The sequence below is a fragment of the Cynocephalus volans genome, chromosome 9 (genome assembly GCF_027409185.1).
Source record: "Cynocephalus volans isolate mCynVol1 chromosome 9, mCynVol1.pri, whole genome shotgun sequence".
NCBI lineage: Eukaryota > Metazoa > Chordata > Mammalia > Dermoptera > Cynocephalidae > Cynocephalus > Cynocephalus volans.
Window position 1 is genome coordinate 129,757,180 of NC_084468.1, and position 26,433 is coordinate 129,783,612.

Here is a 26,433-nt window from a genome sequence, read left to right on the forward strand (position 1 = left end):
CTTCTTTTTTGATTTTTTGTAAGCCCCCCTTCTCTTTTATGCTCCTATGTACATTTCTCTTTTGCTAACTTAGTGCTGTTGTAAGTTGCACTTACATTGCATTTACACACTGTTAATGCCTGCAAGATGAAAGCAAAAACCTTTGAATATATTAATGTTATAACACAGATGTCTTACTTTTTACTCTTTTTTTTTTTACCAAGTTGATGTGGCTAATAATGATGCAGATTGTGCTGGATGGATGTGCAGATGAAACAGGGGAATACAGATTAAATAAAAATTTCTTCAAAGCTTACTTTTGCTTCATAATTTAACTTCTGGGCTTGTCTCAGTGGTAGTAGGTGCGACCAGGCATCATAACATTGTTCTAAAACATCTTGGCATCACAGAGAAACAATCACCCAAACAGAATTGCTATACTTCTTCACAGCCCAAGGAAAATAATAATGGGGAAAATAAAGCCTGCCAGTGGCTCTGTACAGCAGGACCTGCCCGAACTGCTAACCATGGGGGAGCTGTGAGAAATAGGGACAAAGGTTCATGCTTAAGCAGCTATTTGCTGTGTACTGTCTTTCGCTGTTTGTGGCTACCTTCAAAGTGTCAGCAGCCACTTCTTCCAGATATTGAATGTAGTGTGTCCCAGAAGTGATCACATTCTCACTCTAGAAACATCCATGGAATGCCTCAATCATCATGCTCTTTAAATCAACGAATAAAGGGGGCACTGATGACATAAGGCCTTGGAGCAGGCACAATCAACTAGCCTTTCATGTATCTGTCCATTCAAGAAGCATTTATGAGCATGCCAGTTCCATGCCAGGGATTTTGCTATGTCCCCAGGATATGAGGATGGGTGAGACACAACCCCTTCCCTCAAGGAACTCAGAGTCAAGTGGAAAGGACATCTGTAAACAGAAACCTGTAATATCATCTCTTTTGGAGAAAAGACAGAGTGCAGTGGATCTCAAGGAGGGAAAACACTGCCTTCCAGGCCAACTGTGTCAAGACTACATCTGGGGGCTGCATCATTAATGTGTGAGGAGAAGCTTCCATGCTACACAAAGGGGATGCAGGGGCCCGAAGTCATGGATGGGTCGTGGCACCAGGGAATGGTGAGAGTGTTGGCATGGCCAGAGCTTAGGCTGCATGTGGGGTGGGAGCAGGGGTACAGCGAGAGGCAGTGAAGAAAGCAGGCTTGGAGCACATTCTACATTGAATCACATGCTAAGTGAAGGCATTTAGAATTTTCCCCACAGGTAATAAGAAGCCAACTCAAAAGCATTTAGAATTTACTCTACAGGTAACAGGAAGCCAACTGGAAGCTTCCAGCAAAGGGGAAGGTTGACGTTCAAATGTCCTTTTTACCGTTCTCTGACAGCTGTATGGAAGGGACATCAGCCCCTCTAGAACAGACTGGTACAAGGATACTGTTAGGACGCGTGCAGTTCTTCAGACTGGGACGACAGTAGTCAGCTGAAGAAAAGAGGCCAATTCAAGAGAAACTGAATAACTGTACATTAGCAGAATTGAACTTCAACGAAAAACTTCTGCTAATGGGACCTCATTAGTCAACCCCTACTCTCTAATCTGCAGTGGGCAGTTCTGAGGTAACCTGCTGAGAATTCCAGGGTTCTTTCTCAGTGAAAGGAACTCGGTTCATAAGGTCTTATAAGATACATGAAAGAAAGGTCATTCTTCCCTCTCTCATTGTGAGCTCTGTGAAGACAGACAGACCATGTCTTATCCCCCGTGCCACCTCTCCCAGCACATCAACACAGCAGTGACAACAGCACATACTTCATAATGTTTGACCAAATGAACGAATCCAAATGAGTGGCAAAACTGGAATGCAAAAACTCCCCATGCTTTGTTTTTAAAAAGCATTGCATTTGCTTAAAATAGTTGCTAGAATGTACAAATCACTTTATTTTATTTTGAGAGAAGAGAAGTAACCAGTTTATTGTAAACAGCAACAAAGCTGCCCTCTTGTGCTATTTGGAAACGAGTGTCCACCCTTCTAGAAATAAGACTAAGTATATGTTTTCAGGTAGTGGCCTCTCATGCTGATATTTTGGCCTCCCAAGTGACACATACAGCATGCATATGTGGCTACATGGCAGATTTCCTTCAGAGAGTGACTGTCTAGGCCTTGTGCTTTTTGGAGGTGGGCTCTTGATGCTGCAAGAGAATTGAGCCATTGCCTCTGCTGATATTACTGAAAAAACAGTAGGTAAACTTGGCTGACAAGGACAGTTGAGTAGGCACTACCTTGTACAAGTACAACCTGCTGAGGAGTAAATGGTGACTGAAATCTAGGAGGTGTGTTCAACTTGAGGAGGCCTTTTTAAAAATCACATGTAATGCTAAGTAGGAGAATAGGGCCCTAGATTTAAGATTAAAAAAACCAGAATGAATGGAAAAGAGTACTGCTGAGACCGGTTTCCTGGACAGTGCCCCAAACCTACCTATGCCCTAGCCTGCATAGTGTCCTTTTTCACTGTCTTCCCCTTACTTCTGTGGTTTTCAGGCTTCCTATTAGCCTTGCTGTTTGGACCTCCTTTCTCACACTCAACTTGGCTGGTACAGCTTTAAAGGGGCCTAAAAGGGAACAAGCGCACAGTTGTCCTTAAACACGATTGACACAGCCATCTGTCAGGCGTTGAGGATGTCTGGGAGAGATGGCTTTCCATGCTCATCTGGCCAACTGGTCGGGTGCAGGACCCTAATAATTACATTATCAGAGCAGGAGCATCGTCCACTGAATGAAACGTCAGACATCACTTATGGGTGAAATGAGGTCAGAAGAGGTCAGAAAAGACAAGAGCTGAGCTGGCCATGACAGCTGTCCAAGCTGCCCTGGAGATACAACATCTCAGCTTCGGAGCTGGGGCTGCATCTTCCCAGGAAGGAGAGGTTTTATCCACCAGGACCACTGTTGCCTCCTGGTGTTTCAACCCCAGGTTAAATCTCCTGGGCAAACAACTCTCCTGGAGGAGGAAAAACTAGGGGAAAATGAACAAATGCTGTTTTTGAAATAGTGAAAGCATCAACTTCAGATTTGTGCTCTTCTTGTGAGCTTTACTGCCAGTCTGGGAGCTCCACGAAAGCAGCTATTGTTAACATTGTGGTCAGTCCTTAAATTAAGCATCTGTCTGAATGAAAGCATGCATGCAGGCACAGACTGACGATTTGATGAGTGAAAAATACATGCAACCTGGCATAGAGAGCCGGGAGAGGGCTTTTAAAGAGCAGCTCACATGAAAGAAAAAAAAATTTTTAAGTATAGTTATATAGTTAAACAATTAGGTCTACTCCTGTGAATGATAGCTCACCACCATCTGCCTAATTTTTTTGAATAGAAATGTGAGGTTAGAGTTTCACTTGGAGAATTATAATAGGATTTACTCTATGTTAACAAGCATGAAACCACAAATGAAACCTTAAAACAACATTATTTCATCCTTGTATAAATTGCCCCTTACCTAGCTCCAGAAACAAAAGAGAATAGATTCAGATCCTTAAATTTATCATTCATATAATTTCTATTTTCCTGCCTAAGAAAATAGCATATTGCTTTGAGATTATTCCCCGATTATCTGTTGCACCAGCCTCTTTTAATTTCACCTTAAATGTTATCCCAGTTAAAGCCACCACTTACAATGAAATGCAAATATAATACATACATTTTTGGTGAAAAATAATAGTTAATATTAACCTTAAGGAATTAAAGGTTAAAGAGCAGAGTTTCTATTTCCAAGTGTAATAAATCTGTCCAATTTGGAGTCAAGGTTTTAAATACATGTCTAGAGCTTTTTGTTGCAAACATAATGAGATGAAGAATGTTTCATTCTAGAAAGGAAAAAAATGCATTTCTAAAATTCAAGCACTTCCAGCATATTGCTCAGTTGCAAACGCAGCTTCCTTTGGTTACACTTTATTTTAATGCTATTCTTTTCACAGATGAAAGTTTCATTTTTAAAAAAGGGTACAAGAATATGTAGATAGCGTGGGAGTGATCGCTAGGAGGGATAGCAATAGTTTATGTGGTCTGGGAATTCTCTTCTATGTCACCGTCCTCCCCCTTCAATGAGTGTAGCAAAATAATTGGCCAACATAATTAAATATGAATTTGCATAACTTCAGACTCTGAACGTCTGATCAGTCCTTTGATAGGCTAAAAAGGGTGCTTCACCAGCACTCTATTTCGAAAGCAATGTGGAAAAAGCTGTACTTTCTTTGATTTGTGAAGAGATGCTTCTTCTGTAAATAAGGAGCACACACTTGACATTTCCTTAAGAAGTCATCTGAAACCTTAGAATATATTTATCACAAATGCATGGGGGCATGACAATAAATTTTAGTCCTTTAGTCCTAGTTTTCCCCACTAGCACTTATATGTTCATAAAAGGAAGAAGTTTTCAGCTTATATGGAAGACAGCAGTACCACAGAACTAAAATAAAACAAACAAAAAAACCCATAACGTTGTAGGGATCAGAATTTAGAAAACAAGTCAATAATTTACTGAAGACCTGTGGTGGGCAGACTTTTTTAACAGGCACTGTGAAAAAGTATAAATAAAATGGTAAATAGACATTTTCCCCTCAAAGGGTCTACAGTCAAATGAAGAAACATATATAAAGAAATGTATGTGAATGTACAAACAGCACATATATTTTTAAAAATCAGAGCATGCAAAACCAATTACAACCGAACACACATGAGTTTGTACAGAGGCAACCCACCAACAGGCTGATTTCATTTGAAATGGTCTCAAAACTTCAACTGCCAGGCACACAAACACAAGCTGGATGACAGCATTGTCCACAATATAAACTTGCCCATTTTTTGTCAAAGCATTTATTAAATGTGAGATAAAACAGTAGTTACATGGTTTGATCATATAATAAAAATTTAATAAAATTAATCCCTTAATTGATTAACTCATCCTGTTGATTGTTTTAAACAGACTATGGATTTTATTTTAGTTAAAAAGAAAAGGGGATAGTTTGCATACTTTTAACTTATAATGTTTAAATAATATACCTGAAAGATTATTTTTTTTTACGTTAATTGAGGGGAAATGTGATACATTGCTAGGCCAATTTAGAGTTTTTAAAATTAGAAGACAAGGAATGAGAAGGCATTTTAACAGATTTTTTTCTTTAAGAATCACTAACAGAGAATATCCTCTTAATTTTACTATCATTTTCATATTTAATATTTTAGTATGATAGAAAATGAAAAAGTGGCTCTAAGGATTAATTTCTCATAGAAAATTCTATTTGCAAACAGATCTCATGACCATTCAAAAGGAGTGCAGAAATACTGGCTGCTATTTCCGATAAAGATTTAAGCCATAGTACAGCAATGATACCATCATAAACAACTTTGATCACAGGCAGGAACGTGGATACAGTAAGAAGTTACTGACTACTAAATTCAGTTGAAGGAAGCAGGGAGACAAGTTAATTTTTAACAGGATTTACCCTGTCTATAAAGAACTATCCTTACAACTACGCAAGTGAATGGTCAAACAAGTTAATCACAATTTTGACATCCATGGGTTACTACTTATTGTAAGAAGCAGTGCAGTTTGATCTAAGTAATAAAAACATTATTTCAAATCCATTTCTGCCATAAAAGACCTGGCTCTTTAGAGTCTTCTCTAACATTTTGATATGCAATCTATGGGGATATTATGAGAAATAATATGCATCTGAAAAGAGTCAAAAACCCAAAGAATCCATAGAGTCCAGGTAAAAATGCCATATATAAACTTTCTATTTATTTCAATTCTATTAATCAGCAAATCCAATTAATAATGATATTTTTATAATAATTATTAGCACCTAATATTACAAACCTGGAAATCTTGAAGTACCTTCTAAATCAGTAGCTTTGGAGATAGCCTACATGTATTTTATGTGTTTACAAATATTAATTCACACCAAACTGCTATTCAAAAAACAAATTGGGGGAGTTTGAGATGGCATATCATAAAACACCCCCCACCTCCACCGCCACATACATAAAAAATATCTTTAAGGTAAGGATAAGCTACTTAGTGCAATAGGGATAATGATTTAATATAAAAAAATTTTCTGGAACTGTGGGAATTGTACAGAAATAGGACAAAGGCTGTTGAAATGGGTCGAGGAGAAAGATCCCTCGCCATCGAGTCAGGGACCGTGTTCCAGGCCCCACAAAGGTGTTTTATGGGTCTCGGTTTCACTGTCTGTACAAGGTGGAAGCTCTCTACAGCTCAGCTCCAAGTGCTGACTTTCCAGCATTTGAATTATTCGGGTCAGAAAAATCTTTCTCTGGCACGCATCCACACATCCTGCAGGTAGAGCAGAGGCCGACGATCTTAAAACCAAGCTGAACATGCATGACTAATTCACAGGGGCATTGCTCAGTGAGTGGTCTTCAACAAGCCAAAAAGAAATTCTGAGGTTGGAACACTAAAAGTCGACTCACGGAGTCATGTTCTCCTCATCATTTCATCTGCTCCAAAAGCAACATTCACTGTAAAATAATGCATAAAAAAATGCATTTTGTTTTAATTAACTTTGAAAATGTTAATATGCTAATTTCTACAAGTCAAAATTTATTTGCCTATACTCTTACAAATCCTGATACGTGACTAATTTTTCATGTTCCACTAGATATTTCTGTTACATAATCTGTTTTAAAACATGTCACTTTTGTTTTTAAAGAAGCTACTTTAATTATCTTCCAAAGATGTTAAAAGGTGCTGGGAGTGGGGGAAGAAGGGAACCTCAGTTATTTTTTTAACCGGTGAACAGAGCAGTAGGTAGATTCCCTCCTGTTTGACAGGTGTTAGTGACAGGCACAGTAAGAATTATTCCAAGCCAAGTAAACAATGAGGATTTGTGGTACAGATGCTTCAAATGTTGGCGAAAGTTGGTTTCCCACTAAGAATGCTGCACCTTAAATTTCTTATGGTTGAACAGAAACGAATGAAAACTGTAATTAGAAATTATACGGGATACAAAAAAAACACAACTTCTGTGTCATAAAAGCAACGTGGGTTCCACCTGGTCCCTTTTGAGCTTAAGTAAGTTGTTTGATCAGCTTCTCTCAGTCTCTGTGGATGTCCTTATATGAGTCTAATTGAAGGACTCCTGTTCTCTTTTTATTTTTGCTCTATGAAAAATGTATCGGAGATGTCTTATAATGAACTTTGATATGGTGAAATGATAATAATGTCCTAATTATATATAAAAATGTAATTACACTTGCTTCTATTATAGAAAAACTTTCTTTATAATGAAGTGTTATGTTGGAAAAAGATTTTCATTATAGGCGGACTCCTTTACTTGTTAATTTGAGCTCTGATTCATCACTTTAATATTAAAAAAGTTCTTTGTAAGTTACTTTTGATGTGTCTCATTTATGGTTCATTTCACTTCCTGGGCACCACAAGGAGCCCAAATCCAAACTTCTTTGAAAGACATTTAAAAATACATCTTTCAAAAGGAGTTCTTCTTTCTATGTGGTGAAACAGCAATAGTAAAGAAAAATATTACTGACATTCTCATTTACTTGAGCTGTGAAAACTTTTGTTTTGAAATATGAATTATAGATACATACACACGCACACACACACACATACATGACTTCTTAGATGTTTAAAAATGTCAGTGCATAGGTGGTAATAAGCAGACTATTTAAAAACAGCTTTCAGCCAATAATTAATTATATAGGTGACTTCATGGCATTCAAACAATAAGACTCCTTTACTCCTTTTGGGATTACTTAGATCATCTTTTTACCAAATCAAGTGCAAAACTAAGAAGTATCACAAATCTCTTTTTTGCTATTTATTACAAGTCTGCTCAAAGTCTTGATGGAAAAAATTATTAGATCCACTGGTTAAAATTAGTTTTGAGGTATTGAGTTATTCAGCTGAATCTGTTCACCACCACCACAGGGAATAAACATTTCATTATTAATACCAGAAAAAAAGAGGTAAGCTATAAATGGTCAGAATCAACAAGAAAATTTAATTGAAATAAAGAAGACATTCAAAAGTGTTGCAAGAAAAATCCAAAAATTAGCCCTATAACTACCACAGAATATTATACTTCTTTTAGGGCATCAAGCTTCAAGATAATTTATTTTTAAAAGTGGTGGATCTTTACAAGTGAGTCTTCTGATTTGGATAACATCAGAATCACTTTCAATGCTTATTTTTTTATAATTCATAAATAAAATAGTAATCCTGAAAATTTTAGAGAATTCCAACTTCATTTTTTAACCTCTTCCTATATATCATGACTCTAGGAATTTTGCTGTAACTTCAGTAATGGGACATTAAGGGAGTCATACTTGATTCTTCCCTCTCCATTACCCCAACCTAACAACCAGGCTTTCAGTGAACTTCTTGATTCTACCTTCCAAATATCTCTCAAATCCACTGCCACCATCTAAACCACCGTCATCTCTCACTGGGATTCCTGCAATGGACTCCTATCTCTTTGCTTCCTCTCCAATCTATTGTCCATATATTAGTTAGTGATCAGTAAATCGTAAACCAAACCATGCCACTTCCCTGCCTGAATCCTTTCCATGGTTTCCCTGTGCACTCAGAAGAAAACATAAGCTCCTTACATGGCGCCAAAGCCTCAAGATGATCTGATTCCCATATTACACCCTCCACCCCCACTCTACCTCCTGCCACAACTCCTTGAAGTTCCTCAGATACACCATGCTATGCTCCCTCTGCTTGAAATGCTCTTTCCCCAAATGTTATGTGGCCAGATCCTTTCAGGCCATAGTTACAATGTCACTTGAAATGCCTGGCAGCCTGTCCAAGCAGGGCCTAACTAATTTTTTCTTATAGCATTTTATTTCCCCTTTCATTCTACCTCCCGCATTGTCACTCAGCAATTTGGTTTTTTTTGTTTGTTTGTTTTTGTTTTTTGCATTTCTGTCTCCTTTACAAGATATGGCTTTAAAGAACAAGAGCCCAGCTAGGAGAAAGCAGTACATCCCAAACCACATTTCTTTCCCCATGTCCTGCCTCTGAGCATCTAAACTTCCTTGTTCTCCCAAATTTACCAGGCGTTCCCACTCCAGCAGGGCTCTGCTCATGCTCTCCTCTCTGCCTGAAATGGCTTCTCCATATCCTGAAAACCCTCCGTCTTGTCTTGTCAGTCCCAGTTCAAATGTCACCTCCTTTTAGAAGCCACCTCTGATTCCCATATTCAGAATCAATTTCTCTCTGAGTTTCAGTGCCATTTTACTTATAGTATTAATCCTGTCTTGGTTTGCACCAAGGTTAGTTGTATCCAGGTCTGTCACCCTCACAACCACACTTCTGACTGTTAGGGGGTATCTTTCTCAGTAAAAACTTTTCAATTTTTAAAATATTTCATTGATGACCCTCCTTTCCCCTACTTTCAGCACATAAATTTTTATAACTTAATAGACAAAATATATTTTTCACCTATTAAAGAAAATGGGCAAATAAATCAATGGTTTTCTGTATCAGAATTTTCATAAAAATCTCTAAAACCATTGCTGTTTGTTAGACTAACAGTAAGCTAGTTAATTAGAAAGTAATTCAAATTTCTATTTGGCAACTAGTGGCAACTTGAGGAGAACGATTATGTTTCCTCCATTACACTTATACTTTTTTCTGAGTGAAATCGTTGACCCAGAGTTTGTCAACAACCACAGGCGATGCAAATGATATTGTAAGAATGTAAACATGACGATGTCTCAGATACGACAACATGGATTCATGAATCCTAAAAGGGAAAATGATGCTTAATATTAACAGAAGGAAGACATAGCCACTCATTTTCAAATTTTTTTTTTATAAAACTAATTTTTGGAGTGATTTGGGTAATAGATAAATATGATTGGATGACCTGCTTTAATTCCTGCTCAAAAGAATAGTAGAATAAGTAATGATATTTTAAACTAGAAAGAGTGGGAATTTAGAATTGACAAACTTCCTCTTGGCTTTTTGGAAATTTTGAAGTTTTCCTTCCTCAACTTATATAATCTTTCAAATTGTCTCATTTTGAATGTTAAAAGGGATGAGTGAATGTGTATCTAAATCATATCTGAAAATATTTTTAAAAGAACATTAGTACTGGGAAAGCCTTCTCGAAATACCTCTTTTTTAATCTTAGCAATATCTCCCATCCTAGTAAACTATATCACTTTTTATTCTCTTTCAAAAACAGGTATTTGAATTCAAAAGGTAGAGTCTAAAATAACACAAGCTGTGGTATTTCTGGAAAAATTACATTCAGCTACATATAACAGAAAATCCAAACTGAACAGGCTGGAATAAGATATTTATTTTTTTCTCATGTGAAACATGTTGGAGGATAGGTGCTCATAGACTGATGGGGGCCATGCCACTCAACAGGGAATCTTCTTCTTCCACCTCTGTGCTCCACCATTCTTAGTCCTGGCTTCTATTCTCAAGGTTGACCCATGGCCCAAGATAGCTGCTGCAGCTCCAGCCTAACAACCATATTTCAGGCAAGAAAAAAGAGAAAGGAAAGGACAAAAGAGCATGTTTCCTAGCCAAGTCAGCCCCTTTAATGAAATTTCCCAGAAATCATTCCCAATGTCTTAATGTCTTTTGCATATATCTCATTAATTACTCTTACCTAAAAAAAAAAAAAAAAAAAAAAGCCAGGAAATATAGTCTTTTACTTAGACACTTTACTGTTTGAAATTAAATCATGACTTTGTTAGTATGGAGTGAGAGAAGAATGGATACTGGGAAAGCCACATACTGTAATGCTGAAATGACTTAGGCACTAAAGAACAAACATTTCCAACTTTATCTCATACCATCTCCTGCTCACTCACTATGCTCCAACCATACTGGCTTTCTGGTAGGGCTTCCAGTGTAGAATCCTGTAAGTGCTTTCCCTCCTGCATGGAATGCTTGTCATCTGACTTCTTCCATGGGTGGCTCCTTCTCACTTTTTAGGTTTCAGCTAAAATGCCACCTCCTTTGCAAGAACATCTTCATAACTCAGATCTGTAGTAGCCTCCTCCCCTCACCCATCATTCTCTCCACAGCACCGTTTATATCCTCCAAAGCACTTAACACAATTGGTGACTGCTGCCTTTATATATTTGCTTACTAGTTTATCATTTGTGTATTCCCAACAAGAGTGTAACTCCCCTGAGAGCACAGGCCTTGTGGACCTTGATCACTGCAGTATTCCCAGAACACAGCCTCAGGCCTGACACATTGTCAGGCTCAAGTTCAGTACATCTTTGTGAGGCAAATGTGAAAGAACACCAAGAAAATTGTTATTCAACTGGTAAATAAAAACATCACTTTGCCCACATTGTTTTCTATGACCAATTAAACCTCAAATCCTCTATTGCAGTTAGTTAGGATCTTTATGAGTCACAAGAATCAGGCATCACAGGTGGCAACGTAAGGAGCAGACCAGGTGGCTGGAATCATTCTGTTGAACCCAAGAGTTTATCTATTTCTTTGTGAAATGATAAAGTTGGATTTGTTTACAAGCTCAGCTGTGGAAGTCTCCAATAAAAGAGCCCCACCGAGCACATGGTCTTCTTTAAATGTTTCTGGTGGGAGACTAATCAGACCACCCATGCATCTTTTTGTTGCTGTTCTTTTAATATATCTGAAGTTTACACAGAATGGTGATTATAAAGCTTTTTTATAACTTAATACTTTACCTGGCATTTTCGTGACATAAATGGAAGGATGGAAGAAAAAAAGATGAAAGAGAGAAAGAAAGAAAAGAGGGTAATAGAGAGGAAGGAGGAGAAAAAAGAAAAAGGAAGAGAGATAAAATAAGAAAATAAATCCTTTAGTTGCAGAAGAAAACTTTTTGTTGTGGCAGTTTGAGTCCTAGACTTCGGAGAATTGCTGGAAGACATTTTAGCATCCAATTCTTTAAGTTGCTCATTAGGGTGATGAAAAGCCCACGATGAAGGGGCAGTGCCATGTTGGAAGAGCCAGGGGTTCCTATTATCCTGAATTATTAAGCAGTCAATATTCAGTGGGCTGCTGCCTGCCCGCCTGTCTTCAGCAGGTGTTGCCCCTCTGCCTCTCTCTCTGCAAAGCAGCTGCTGGCTCCCAGCCTCCCCAGAGCTTGCAACAGCCATTTGTTTCGATTTAAGACAGACACTGTCATTATTTTGTGCAGAACTTCACAGAAATATTTCCTCCTAAATGCTTGAACCATCTGAGTAGCACCAGGCAGGCTGCTGGCTTCATTAATAATGCATCCATGCTTATCAATAGGTTTAGACAACTGATATTTAGAAGCTTCCTCAGAAGAAGTGGGGTGGATGTTTTTTTCACACCAGTTAGCTTCATTCTGTCAGTTCCTTGATGTTGACATTACATCCAACTGTGTTCTGAAAACCAGAGGTGCTAAAACCGTGTCTGGGCTGTTCTCTTGCTTTGGAGTGCTTCCTGACAGAGCTAAGTCAAGGTGGTTGGACTTCCACCCTTTCTGCCCCTTCGTCCAAGCTGACTCTAAAGGAAAAACATTTCCAATCACTTCACTTTAAATTTTATTACAGATGTTTATTTTTACAGGGGGGCTCCTTGCACCCAGTTAATTTGAGCAAGCTCTTGTTGGCACCCTGCTCTGGTCTTGATATGTTTCAGGAGAGCATGGTAGGTATGAACTATAAGACATGCATCCTATGCATGAAAAGCTACACAACTTATTTTAGATCACTTCCAGTCACAAAGCAATGCACCTTCTAAACCATTTGGTTTGAATAAATACCCATTAGAAGGGCTACTGCAAAGTTTGATCTACTTACTTATTTGCACCTGTTTGTACCTTGCCAAAAAACAATGCCAAAAGCAACGGACATACTCTGAAATCCTATAGGGCATCAGTGACAGAAAGAAAAGTCACAAAAATACAACCAAAACATTGGTTTTTCAATACTGGAGTAAGGAATGTGCCTGACAGAGGAAAGAGCTTTAGAGCTTTTCGGGCTTCATTGAATACTTTCCCTTGCTTAGGAGCCACTGGCACCTTTGTTAATTAACTTATTTCGTAACAGTCAATATGCCTCTGGCTCACAGATGGCCAAGGGAATAAGGCTTTGTTTATTTTTAACCACCTAATATACTAAAATATTTTGTTTTAGAAGGATTTTTAAAATGTATATAAATATACCTTTATATGTATCTACATATATATTTACATATATATGGCCTCCAGAAATGTAAGATAATAAAATTATGTATTATGTAGGTTTCTTTTTAACTTTTGGTTGATCCGCAGCAAAATATTTGGAATTTAAACTTCCAAAGGCATCAGAACAAATCTACATTTTATTGAGCACAAGTACTCTTTTAAAAGTGGTATTCTAATGTTGCCATGGTAAAATTGACTAGTAAATTAGGTTTGTTTCTTATAGTTTTAGACAAGTTTTTTTTAAGATATATAAATTTAATAATCTCAGCTCCATTTTTCAGTGGGAACAGAACTTAAGAATTTGGCACAATTTTAAAAATTGAAATTTTAATGGTTTATATGATTTTCCATAAAGGCACCAATTTATTCTGCCAGTTTTATCTCTTTTTTCCTGACAGGAGTATAAATCCTCCTCTTACAGAGAAATATCCCTGGAATACATGCTCTTTGTTACTATTTGTGTAGCAGCATGAATATATGTTATTGAATAACACAAGAGTTCCCCTGTTAAGGAAAATTCCTTGATAAGTGATGGTCATGTGTGAGAAAGTTAACCCAAAAAGGTGTCCTGGAGGAGAGAATAGTAAACCAACAAATAACTGAATTGTTCCATTTACAAAATTCATGGGGACTGGAGATGGGAGTAAAATGGAAAGAAAGGAGACCAAAAAAGATCCAAAAAGAGAGAATAGGCTAAGCAGCATGTTGGGAAACTGGATCTCATACAGAAACGGCCATAGATTGACGGGTTGGGTGCTCAAAAAGACTATAAGGAGCAAGACTTCCCAGGAATCAATTGGAAGACATTTGCTTGCTTAAATATAAATCCTCTCTTCAGCTCTAACCCTTTCGTAAAAGTCTGCTCTACACTTAGACTGGTATTGGTATTTTGGTCAGTAAAGGAGTCAGGGTGATATTTACCAGGGGACAGAATGGCACAGCTGAGACAGATGATCCAGGAACTTGGGACCAGAGGAGACCTAGATAATCCCAAATTTCCTCCCCCACTCCAAACTCATACCACAAGGACACCCAGAGAGTCCTCAGGGAGGCCAGGTCTTCCACTGCAGGTGATACAGAGTTTGAGCCAATATTTCTTGAATCACGAAGGCCTGGGTGACCTGTCCTAAATCTGGTTTGCATATGGTTTTAAAGGGTCTTCAAGTTCTTTGATAAATTGCTGCAAATATTACGTAGATTTGGAGATTTCTTAAATCTGTTGATCAAAAAGCATTTATGAAGTGCCTATTACATGCCGAAAACATCAGTCATTTACTCATCAGGTGTTAGCGATCTCACAGGAGGTGATAAGCCATGCATACATGAAATCATAACAAAACTGCAGCTCGCCATGTTTGTGTAAATACATACATCAGAATTTTTAATATAGCAAAGCCAAAAATTGTGCTGTGCAATTAAAATGGGCAAGCAAAGAAGTCAACAGTACACGTAGCGTAGTAAACTTTATTCCTATTGCCACTGCTCGTTATATCTCATTAGACTACGGTAAAAGCCTCTTGGCTCCTTGCCTTTAGTGCTGCCATCACTAAAATGTATTCTTTTCCTTGCCACTAAATTAATCATAATGAGGAAGCATTCTGTCTGGCACAAGATAGGGTCTCAAGAAAACACTTGTTAAATGAACAAATCAATCAGAGATTCTTATCCATCCTACATGAAAATTTCAGTGTCTCATTATTTTCTGTTTATCTTTCTAACACTAAATCTCATTATTTCTCATTATTGCTTCTAGGTTCCTATGCCTAGCCCTGCTCCCATTCTTATCTCTTACTCTATTTTCTTCCTTCACTTGGTGTGGCCTTTCCCTCATTCCAGAACTTTGCCTTATTCGTCTTTCAAAGCTGTTCTCAAGTATCAATAGCTCTTTCTCTCTGAACACCCAAGCAAGAAACAATAATTTTTCCTCCCATCTTTAATACAAATTTATCTTACCTTTCTAATTACTGTTTGGTTGCTATTCAAGTAATTTATGTCCATGTTATCCCCCAATTGTATAGCCAAGGTTAGGGTACTTTGATGCAGACAACAAAATTCACTCCAGCTACTTTCAGCAGAATGGGATTTATTACAGGCATTACATAGTTTTTAGAATTTCTGGAAGAGTCAGGAAATCAAGCTTAGACCATTTACATCCAGAAAAACAGTGTAGCCAAAAGAATTGTTTGTCTGTACCAATTGTTTGGCTATATTTGCACAGAAACTCCCCTGCTACTGCCTTTTTTCAGTTTATGGAACCTAGACTATGAAGGACGTGATGTCGACTCTAACATCTCAGGTGCCTGGGGAAAACCAAATGCTTCCATCCCAACACTCAGTCTCCGGACAGGTGATCCCAAGCTCATGCTGCTCACTTTCATTTTCAAAATTCTATGTGACTGCATTTGTTTGGTGAAACCTAGTGTCCACATAGACTCTTAGCTACAAGGGAATCTGGGAAATGTTTAGATGTCCATCCAATTTAACACAAAAAATTCATGGTAGAAATGGGTTAGAGAAGATGTGGACTGGTCCAGTCTGCAACGTCTACTATATTCAGTAGAACTGTTGAGGGCATAGTTCATGTCTGTTTATATTTCCCATTGGCTCAGGGGAGTGCCTACTATGTGTCCAATGAATAAATGCATGAGTGAATGCACAACAAGTGTACAGTGCACAAAATAAGGACAAAGGAAAGCTAAGAAAGGAGAACTAGAGTCAATGAAAACTTTAATGTTTCTTTTAAGGAATTCTTTTATTTAGGTTGCCAAACTACCACCTACCACCCTTTGAAATTAGTTACTGGGTTTACCAAAAAGAAAGTGAAGAAGTAAGTGGCAGAGAAAGAGGGTCCTCACCAACTCCCTCTTTTTTCTTTCACCACTGATGGGAATTATTTGGATGTCCTTGCTCTGAAAGGAAAATAGCAATTTGGCCTCAAAAAAAAAAAAGTGTTTGTTCAGAAAGTCTATAGACCAAGAATTTAACCTTAAACATCTGATAAGATATATCTCATAGATTCATAAATTATTGAAACAACTTTTCTTATTTCTTCTATTCAATGTCTACCTAAAAGAATTTCGTCAAGTGACAATATAAGCTCATTCACTGGTTAGGAACACAAATTTCGATAACATTCATAACAGGTTATGTTCTAAGAAAAATCTAAGAAAGTAAAATAATGGTTATTTTCTACTAATTATCATTTAGACATAAATGACTGATAATTAAAAAGTGAAATAATACCACATGTTCTCACTTATTGGTGGGAGCTAAAAATTAATATATAATTCACACACACATACACAAAAAAAAAAAATCGGGGGGGGAGAAGATATAACAACCACAATTACTTGAAGTTGATACGACAAGCAAACAGAAAGGACATTGTTGGGGGGGGAGGGGGGAGGGAGGGAGGTTTTGGTGATGGGGAGCAATAATCAGCCACAATGTATATCGACAAAATAAAATTTTTAAAAAAAAAAGTGAAATAACTAACAATGTTAAATAACATTTGTATAGCTTACTTCACTGATAAGACCATAAGGGCCATCGTTGAACAAGGCAAAGCATCCCACATTGTCCTAATATTGGCCATTGAATATTGCTATCCCCAACTCCACAGCTCACCGACAAGGAGAAACCACTTTCCTTTAGACACTTCTGCCTTTCCTAATGAGCTAGTGACAGATTGTCACTCAACTTCAGAATAATTAAGGAATTCAAGAAACGATTAAGTTTTGCAATGATGAATATGCTAATTACCCAGATTTGATCATCACACATTGTGTACATGTATTAAAATATAACTCTGTGCCCCACGAATATGTATAAACAATATGTTTCCACTAAAAACAAACAAACAAACGAACAAAAAACCTTCATTCTGAATTGGGGAAAAAATGGGAATTCAAAAGAAGCTTCTGAGATTATATCTAATGAAAAGAATGGTGGATAAAATGTTCTCAATTTAATGAACACAAATGAAATATTTTAAGGAACCATATACAGTAAATGTATTTTTGCTTATTGAAATATTACTTTGCTAGAGAAGGTAGAGGTAAAGTAGCTGGTTTTCTAAGTTCTATGTTAATTCACCGTAGTGAAAAAGATACTGGAAGAAAGGAAACTAGCTTTATATCTGCTTGCACAAACGTGCCATTTTCCCAGACTACTTAAAACTCTGTAATAGATCTTCAGAATTTTCCTTTTAATTTTCCCATAACTCTGATTTAACAGACTTTGAATGAAGACTGTGAACAGACTCCCTATGGAACGCAGGGAGCCAATGAAATGCAGCTATGATTCTCGAGAAGACAGAGAGCAATGATCCTAAAGAAACATTCCATAGCACACCTCACCTGAGGAGCCCAATGCCCTTTGAAATGAAGAACATACACCTGTTACAAAGGACCAGCTTCCTCATTACACGTATAGGTTCTTGTGTGGTCTGTCTTTGTTATGTTTTGGTTTGGTTCGGTTTGGTGTAAACACTGGTGTTTGGGATACAGTTCACACGTACCCATACACTGGGACCATTTAAAGATTGATTTTAAAAGTTTATTTGGAATTACAGAGTTAGACAACTATCAACTTCTGTTAACTGGTTAAAGACTAGAGTCACTAGGGTAAGTTGCTTCCCCTTTCCTGATGTGCACAAAAGCAAATGGGGGGCTGCCTCAGCGAGGGAGAAAGTAAAAGCAGAAGATGGAAAGTTTCCCTGGAATGGACCCAAGTGGGGAGTCGTAAAACAAAGGAATTCAGAGCTTATCTGCCACCTTTGTGCCCAGTCAAGGAAAAAATCTCCCCACTATCATTACAATCCTCAATTAAATGCTTGAACATTTATGTAATTCTCCACTAAATGTAGTGTTCAAAGACTTCACTCTTTCCCCTTTCAATGCATCATTTTCAGTTGTGGTTGTGTACAGTTAAGGAAAAAGAATCCAATAACATGAAACCATTTTAATAATTTTTAAAGGAAGTTTAAATGATACACACTCCATCAGGGTCGATAAAAATGGTGCTGGTGTCGAAGGGCAACAGGTTGCTAATAAATACAATAGTTTAGGAAAGTGCTGTTTCTGTCATGGAAAACTATATTCTGGGAAAAATAATACTACTGTAATTCATTTTTGAAAGCTATTGAGACCCCTTGGATGAGGAATGTAGTTATTAAAGGCAAAAGTACACAATATGTTGTAATGAAATGTTTGTGCTTCACACTTCATTAAATGTTTTGTGGGCCTCTGGGGAAATTCTATCTCTGACGCACAGAAACAATGTTTATACATGGTGGTGTCAGCAGAGGGAGCACACAGAGCAATGCTCAAAGAAGAACTTGCCACAACTTCAGTATGTTCCATTCAAAACACCAGAACAAGACATGTGAAGACAAGTGTGTAGTACTGACAAAAGAGCACACGAAATTTTGCTGTGACTTCGTTTATTCTTATGTTTAATCGAAATGCCATTTTTTTCCTTACTTCATTTCAAAATAAAAAATGGTGGGTTTTTCTCCAAGTATTGGGTGATGGAGAAAACTGTATGGTTTGGATTTGTGAGATTAATTTAAAAAGCACTTAATTCTAAATTCTGCTGCCAAATATAGCCAGTAACACATTTAGGATTCGGAATTGAAAAGGTTAGCAGTTTGGAATCTGCTGACTGTGTTAACTTACAGTATTTGTAAGTAAAAATGTAAAATAGTGGTAAAGTTGCAAAGAAATTCACAAAAATATATAATTCTTAGGAAATGGAAATTTCACTCACAAGAAATATTTGAAAAATATGAGTCACTTTATAAAGTCTTATTAGCAAATGATCTTTAACCAAAAAATGAAAAGTAAAGTCACCTAGAGAAAAGAAAGCTTGAAAGTTCTCACCTATAAGCACCTTGTTTTGTTCCTTGTATGTTGGACTTCCCCTCAGCAGCACTTTCTTGAGAGACTTCCTCCTTTTTCTGAATATTTCTAAGGAAAACCGAACAAGGGAATGTAAAAGGGAATCACCAAAACCAAAATCAAGCGAGAAATTAAATTAAAGACAATGGGCTTACGTTCTAAGAGCACCAGGTAAAAAGTCTTTACACCAAGATCCTTTTAAAAATACTATGTGAGATCTTGAAGGAAGTATTCCTTTGTCTCAAGAACATTTTTTCCCCTCAAGAGTGTGTTAACTTTAATAGCTTTCCCTAGAGCTAGAATTTCAATTAGCTGCTTTACCACCATGACTCTAGTCATGTGAAAAAGTGGCGACTCTCCAAGACTCTCAATCTAAACCATATTCTTTGTGGGCACATCTAAGTTGAACTTAATTTTTTTTTTTATCTCCACACTCCTGTATATAGTAAGATGCTGGTTATAAGAAATGTGTAACTTGAACTTGTGCGAACATAGCACTTGGGTTTCCTTCTTGTTAATAAAAATACATATTATATAAATTGATTTATTTATTGAGTAGTCACAAATGTTATTAAAAATGAAAGCTGAACAGCAGGGCTGAGAGAAGATGATGCCAAACTATAACAAGACTCTCAGTCTCTAATCATTTTATTCATAAAATTATCAAGCCAAGGTGACATCTGTGTAATCATTTTTATCTACTGTATTTAATAATTTAATGCATTATGCTATATTAGATATTATGACAAGTTTTCAAAAAACTAAAAAATATAAGCCCTTTGAAGAATTCACACACTGAGGATTTGAATTACCAATTGTACAATATCAAATAATATGTTCCTAATCAAGATTTCCAAAATAATTAACTACTGCAATAATATTTATATGGGCCTTTTCATGGTTCTCTTGAAATACACATGTGCATCATCCCTAGGGACGTTCAGAATAAAACACAAATGGCAGATAAATAACTAATTAAAACTTCAGAAGTCTATAAAAGAGCTAAGAAAATGACAACAGTTCAAACAGTTTATTCTCTTGCCTACAACTTGCATTTCAAATTCTTTAGGTAATTTCAGCAATTTTGTGCTTATTTAAAGACATGGAAGGTTGGATTTAGATTACTTAAATTACTTGAATAAAGGTTAAAAATTATCTAAGAGGATTCTTTTAAAAAATAGTCCTATTATGAAAACACCCCTCCATTTATCAGCATTCAAGCTGCACGCTGGTGGCAGTGCTAGCCCTTTTATGATGTTACTCTGCTGTCACAGTTGTCTTTCAAGCACAGTTTCTTTCTTTATTTCATTTGGATATTTAAAAAATTTTTTTAATTAACACATATTGATGGTACATATTTATAGGGTACAGAGTTACATTTCAATACATGTATACAGTGTGTGATGTTCAAATTGGTAATTAGCATATTCGTCATCACAAAAATTTATCATTTCTTTGTGATGAAATCATTTGAGCTCCTCTCTTGCAGTCAATTGAGAACATACAATAAATTATTGTTAATTATAGATGCCTAGCACTACTGTAGACCACAAGAACTTGTTTGTCCTGGATGATTTGAATAGGAAGCCTGGAGGGCCTCGATGTCATGTGGTTGAACCTTTCGACGTATACATCCATCAGGGTCCAGCCAGGAAGACAGAAAGCACTCTAGCTGTCTCCAATAGAGAATTTAATGTGAGAACTAGTTTTACAGGTGATGGAAAGAAGCCAAATGGAGTGGGGAGACAACTCAGATTAACAACAGAAGCAAGTTGTTACCACCTCTAGGGGTGAAGGGACACCTTTAGGGATAGAGTCCAGAAGCTGGGACCATTGAGCGAGAGCTACAACCATGGTGGAGATTGCCCAGCGGGAGCTGAGGCGAAGGAGGGAAAGGTTGGCCAGCTGAATCTGGAGCCAGGGAGGAGACACAGCTGTTGCTGAAGATGCTGCAGTGTTAAGAAAGAAGAAAAAGAGAATAAGGATGTAAGGGTAGGGAACGGAGCTGACCGCACAAATGGCAACAACACATGCAAACCAGCCCAGCGACCAAGCTGCCTACAGCAAAGGTCCTGGTTCAGGTCATCACTGTTTACCCGACATCCATCCAAAACCCCTATAGCATTCTATTTCTCTCTAGTTTCGCCTCCTTCCAATTCCTGCAGATTTTAGCCCAAATGTTTTCCTAACAGTAAAACCTGATGGTGCTTTCCTGCTTGGCCTCCCTCAATGGTTTCTCATGGTCAACAAACTAACATTGAAATTCCCTCATATGACATCCCTGTCCCTAACTACCTCTTCACCTTTCGTTATGTACATTTCCAGCTAGCAATATTGAATTGCTTGTGATTTCCTGAACATTCCATCCTTTCTCATGCCGTCCCACATTTGTCTCCCAGGGAAACTCCTACTTACCCTATGTGAGGTGGTGGTTATGCACATGAACTCTAGAGCCAGACTGCTTTGGTTTTAACCCAGAGACTGAAGCTAACAAGCCATATGGACTTGGTCAAGTTACTAGTTTCCTCATCCATAAAAATGAGGCTAATTATAGAACCTGCCTCACAGGGTTGCTTTAAAGATTAAATAAGAGTTTATATAAGTAAAGTGCTTATGATAGTGTCTGGAACATAGTAAGTCCCACACACATATATGTTATTATTATTTTATTATTCTTTAAGGCTTCGCTTAATTACTATCACTCCTGTAAAGGTCTCCCTTAGAAAGAGCTAATCACTCCTTTTCTTAAGTTCCCTCTAGAGCCCTGCACGTCTCTAATCATATTGTGGTCTGTGTGCATATTGGTCTCCATCAAAAGGAGACAGACTGAGGACAGGGTCTGAGTTCTACCACCCTGCGGTCTAACACAGGGCCTGACCCAAGTAGATGTAGTAGATGTTCATAAAGATGAACATCTTCCACAGAAAGGAAATTTCTCAACAATATAATCTGAGTAGAACAGGATAGGAATAAACTTAAATTTAATTTTTAAAAAATGTCCAGAACTCTTTACATAATAGAAAGACTGGAATCCTAGTCTTTATGATTCTTCAGAAAAAAAATATTTCTTTACAGCAAGATTTGCTGCTGAAAGTGCTTCTGTGTGCATATCACAATCCTCCACTTTCTTCCACGCACTTTCAAATGCCACCTTCTCTACGAAGTCTTCATTGGTAAAGCAGTCTGAAGGTGGCTATTCTGTCACCTCTAGTACCTAGTAGTCCTTCATTGGCACCCCCTGTGACCCATCACTTTGCATGGCCACCACTGAGCCACTTCTAGGAAATTAAATTTGAACCCCTGACTCTGACCGCAGGTTCCTACCCCCTTAGACCTATTAGCACCTTCCCGCTGTGACACTCTGGCTTCAGTGAAATTCTAGCTTTTGACCCCTCTCCTTTTCTCTCAATTGATCGTGACCCCATCCCCTACAGACTTCCTTTTTTCCTCTTTTTCGTCTGAAGTGAGGCCTGATAAGGATCTCAGAATAGATTTCAAGCTACCTTCCACCCTTCCAACAGCTGTCTTTCTAAGGGTCACTCACATGATAGATTGTATGGAATAAATTGGTGCTTTTTTCCAACGTTATGTACTAAGCCTCATCTTAGAAGATGCTCTCTGTTCCTTAGAAATCCTGGTAGATTAGTGATGATCTGTCACTAACCATGTGAAGGCAGATGAGCTAAAGGAGTGTGTCAACCCCTTTAGGTTGTATTTGGGGTATATCGGGGATGGCAGCATTCAGTAGCCACATACTGTGGGAAAGGAAAAGGGACTACTCTGCCCAAAGTGAGTATCTTCTTGCTCTCTTTATCATAACGGTCCATGACTTTCTGTATCTTCCCCTTGGTTGTTCTGCCCTTTCTTTATTCCATGGCAGCCATAATAAGGATTCCCAACATGACCCAATTCTAAAATCAGCTTTCTTACTCAGAACTAGAGAAAAGTCACAAAGCACATTAAGTCAGAATGACTCTATGGTTTCCAGTCTTAACTCAACCCTTAGCACCACAGGTAAACTGTTCACGGGTCTTCTGTTACTTCCTCTCCCACTTCAGCTATTCCAGTCGTGTCCCACATACTCTCTATGCACAAAATCAATGCTAGCTTGCCTTATAAGTAAATTAATTCAGTGGAGTAAAATCCAGCATCAGGTACCCATATGTCCTCCTGTAGTAAATAAATGGGTCCCAGGAGGCCTTGAACGTTTAAGCATCACTTTAGTCAAGCATTAACCCACTGCATGTCTGTGATGAACAAAAGTTGCCAGCTACTGACCATTCAAGGTGGACATCTGCTCCTTTAGCTTGCTCGGTGACCATTCTTCCTTCTAATGCTATGGTTTAAATGTGTCCCTTCCAAAATTCGTGTGTTGAAACTTAATGACCAATGTAATAGTAGAAGCAGGCAGAGACTTTAAGGGTGAATAGGTTATGAGGGCTCATGAATGGGATTATGTGCCCTTACAAAGGGCTTGGTGGAAGGGCTTCTTTGTCCCTTTTTTCCTTTCCTCTCTCTGCCATCTGAAGACACAGAGTTTGTCTCCTCTGGAGTATGCAGATTTCAAGGTGCCATCTTGGAAGGAGAGTCTGGACCCTCACCTGACAATGAATCTGTCAGCACTTTGATCTTGGACTTTCCAGGCTCCAGAACTGTGAAAAAATAAATTTCTGTTCTTTATAAACTACCCAGTCTATGGTATTCCATTATGACAACACAAATGGACTAAGACACTTTCTCTGATAGCAGCACACCATACTTCCCAAGGATTAGCTAATCACAGATTTGCACATCTTCACCTGTACTCCGTGCTGGTCATAGTGACTAGTTTGAGAGTAGACAAATGACTTTATCAGTAATAAAGTGATTCACATGGGGGGTATTTTACTGAAATAGTTGGGAAAAAAGAGTCTCTTATTTTATGGGGTAGCTAGTGGATAGAAGATAAGCCTGGAGCTGCTGGTGGCCACTTCTTTCCCACTAAGAGAAAGTCAGTAGCAGAATGAAGACCATATAGGACTGCAGAATGAAGAGATTTAAAAAAAACTGATATCTGATGACATGTTCTGAGCACCTGGATCCAGTCGTATCTGAACATTAATCTTGGGAACCAATTAATTTTCATCTGCCATAAGATAGCTTGAGTTGAATTCTGATTATTAATAATCAAAAGAATCCCAACTAATATAGCATCTTTCCCTATTCAAGAGGTGGAAAGAGGAGACAAATATTCCATAAGGGACACTAAGAGAAATAAGGAGGAATATATGATGTGAAGTGGTTCAAAATCCGAATTGTTTCTTTTAGAAGTTTTTGTTTTATTCTAATCTATTCACCCAATTTCATTCCTCATTAGTTGAAACATATATTGCAGCATGTATTTCTTCCCCTGACTGCCTGCAAAACTATACTCCTTCCCAAATGTCTTCATCCAGCTTGAATTTCCTCATCTTTGGCAGTAACTCATACTTTCAGTATTGCTGGGATTCCTCTGCGTCTGCTTTTAGGCCAGTGTGTGTCCTGGTGAATTCTTCACTCTTTTCATCTGTTTCCTTTTAAAGCCATTTTACGGTTCGTTGCTTCTTGACCTATTTGGCCTTGCTGTTCTTCTAGCCCAGCCTAATTCCCCAGTTGGGGCTTCTAGACTCTATTACTGCTGTGCTGTCAACAACCTTTTTTTTTTTTTTCTTTCACCAACTTTGGGCTACTCCTGATCACATTCAGGGTGCAAAAATGCTATGAGTGAATAGTCAACCAATCCACAACCCCCAAAAGCAGCACATATCACAGAATCCTTTTACAGGATGTACTAGATAATGCAGATAAACTCTGCAGCATCGATTCACCTTCTGGAAGAAACCCAAATAGCAACACAAGAAGAGGGTCAAGGATTAAGTGATGCTAATAGAAATGTTCCCAGTGACAGTTCAGATAAAACAGTGCATCCCGGCTGATGAAGGTCTGTATATTATTATAACGCTACAAGGTATGCCTCCCTGAGAAGGAAAACCCCTATTCGTTTGCAATATAGCTTAGTAGTTCATATCTGGTCAGCTGGTTGCATTGACTGTGGTATGAATTACATACCGCAAGTAGAGTTTGTAATGGCAGTACGAACCACAAAGATGATGTTTGTTCCATATCTAAGGTAATAAGCTCAATGCAGTACTTCATGGCTCTTCAGCTCTTCCATATTATATTAGGCTGATCCTTTCAGCAGGACTTTTAGTGCATTGTAAACTTATTTGGTGGCAAGCTTTAAAAGCATTTAATAAAAAGAAAGTGAAGGAAACATCATTAATGAGCAAGATTTGCCTTAACGATTTCTTAACCTGTTTATTATTATCTTCTGCTTACTAGAGATGATGCTTCAGCACTTCTACATATCAAGCTGAAAAAAACCCTGAGACTTTTTGGAGCCAAGGGTCCTTTATCCCTGCAGGGTAATGCAGCCTGCTAGCCTTCCATAATGGGCAGGTTGTGGTTTATTCTGTTTCCTATAAGGGACCTACTGGAAGGAATTTTATGGCCATAGGCTCTGTGCGAGCATTAAGCAAGTGTGGGAAGAGAAAGCACTTTTCCCAAAAGCTACAACTTTGATTTCTCTTCCTCCTTGCTGCCTGGGACTTGGCAGTCTCCATTAGACACAATGCCTGTTTGGAGAAGGCATTTTAAAAGTTATTTTTAGACCATACTTATTCATAGAGCAGGAGACACAGGCACTTTGGGGGCCAAGACTGAACTTCCCTGTTCACTAAATCACCGAGGTGAAGAAATGCAGCCTGCATGGAGGAGTTTAGGAAACATACCTTCCACTCCCCGAGCAGGAACTGGCCTTGCTGCAAGGCTACCTGGGGAACCGGGGCAGGTTGCCTTCTTCATTTTCACTTGGACCAATCCCCACCTTCAGTAAACACACATTTCGATGGACAGAGACATTCTGTTGACTTCTCCTGGAAAGATCTACAAGCAAAGGTGAAGCAGAACTATGTGGCGCAAATGGAAATAGAACCAGTGGGATGAACTGCCACTTTATAGAAGTAAATATGACAAACTCAGACCCCCAGGAAACCATTTTATGGAAAAGATTTTGTCCTTTCAAAGAAAAGACTAGGCATTTTATTTTTCAAAATGAAACTTGAGATTAGTGAAACTATTGCTAGATGCCTTGTGGAAATGATCTCTGTAGGGACCTTCATGGTGCTCTCCAGTGAAAAGAAAAATTAACCTTCAATAAATAAAAAGACTTTAAATTCCACGTTGGTAAAATTATTCCTACATTCTAGTTCTCATTGAGGACTAATATATATATAATCCTTGAAGTTTTTCC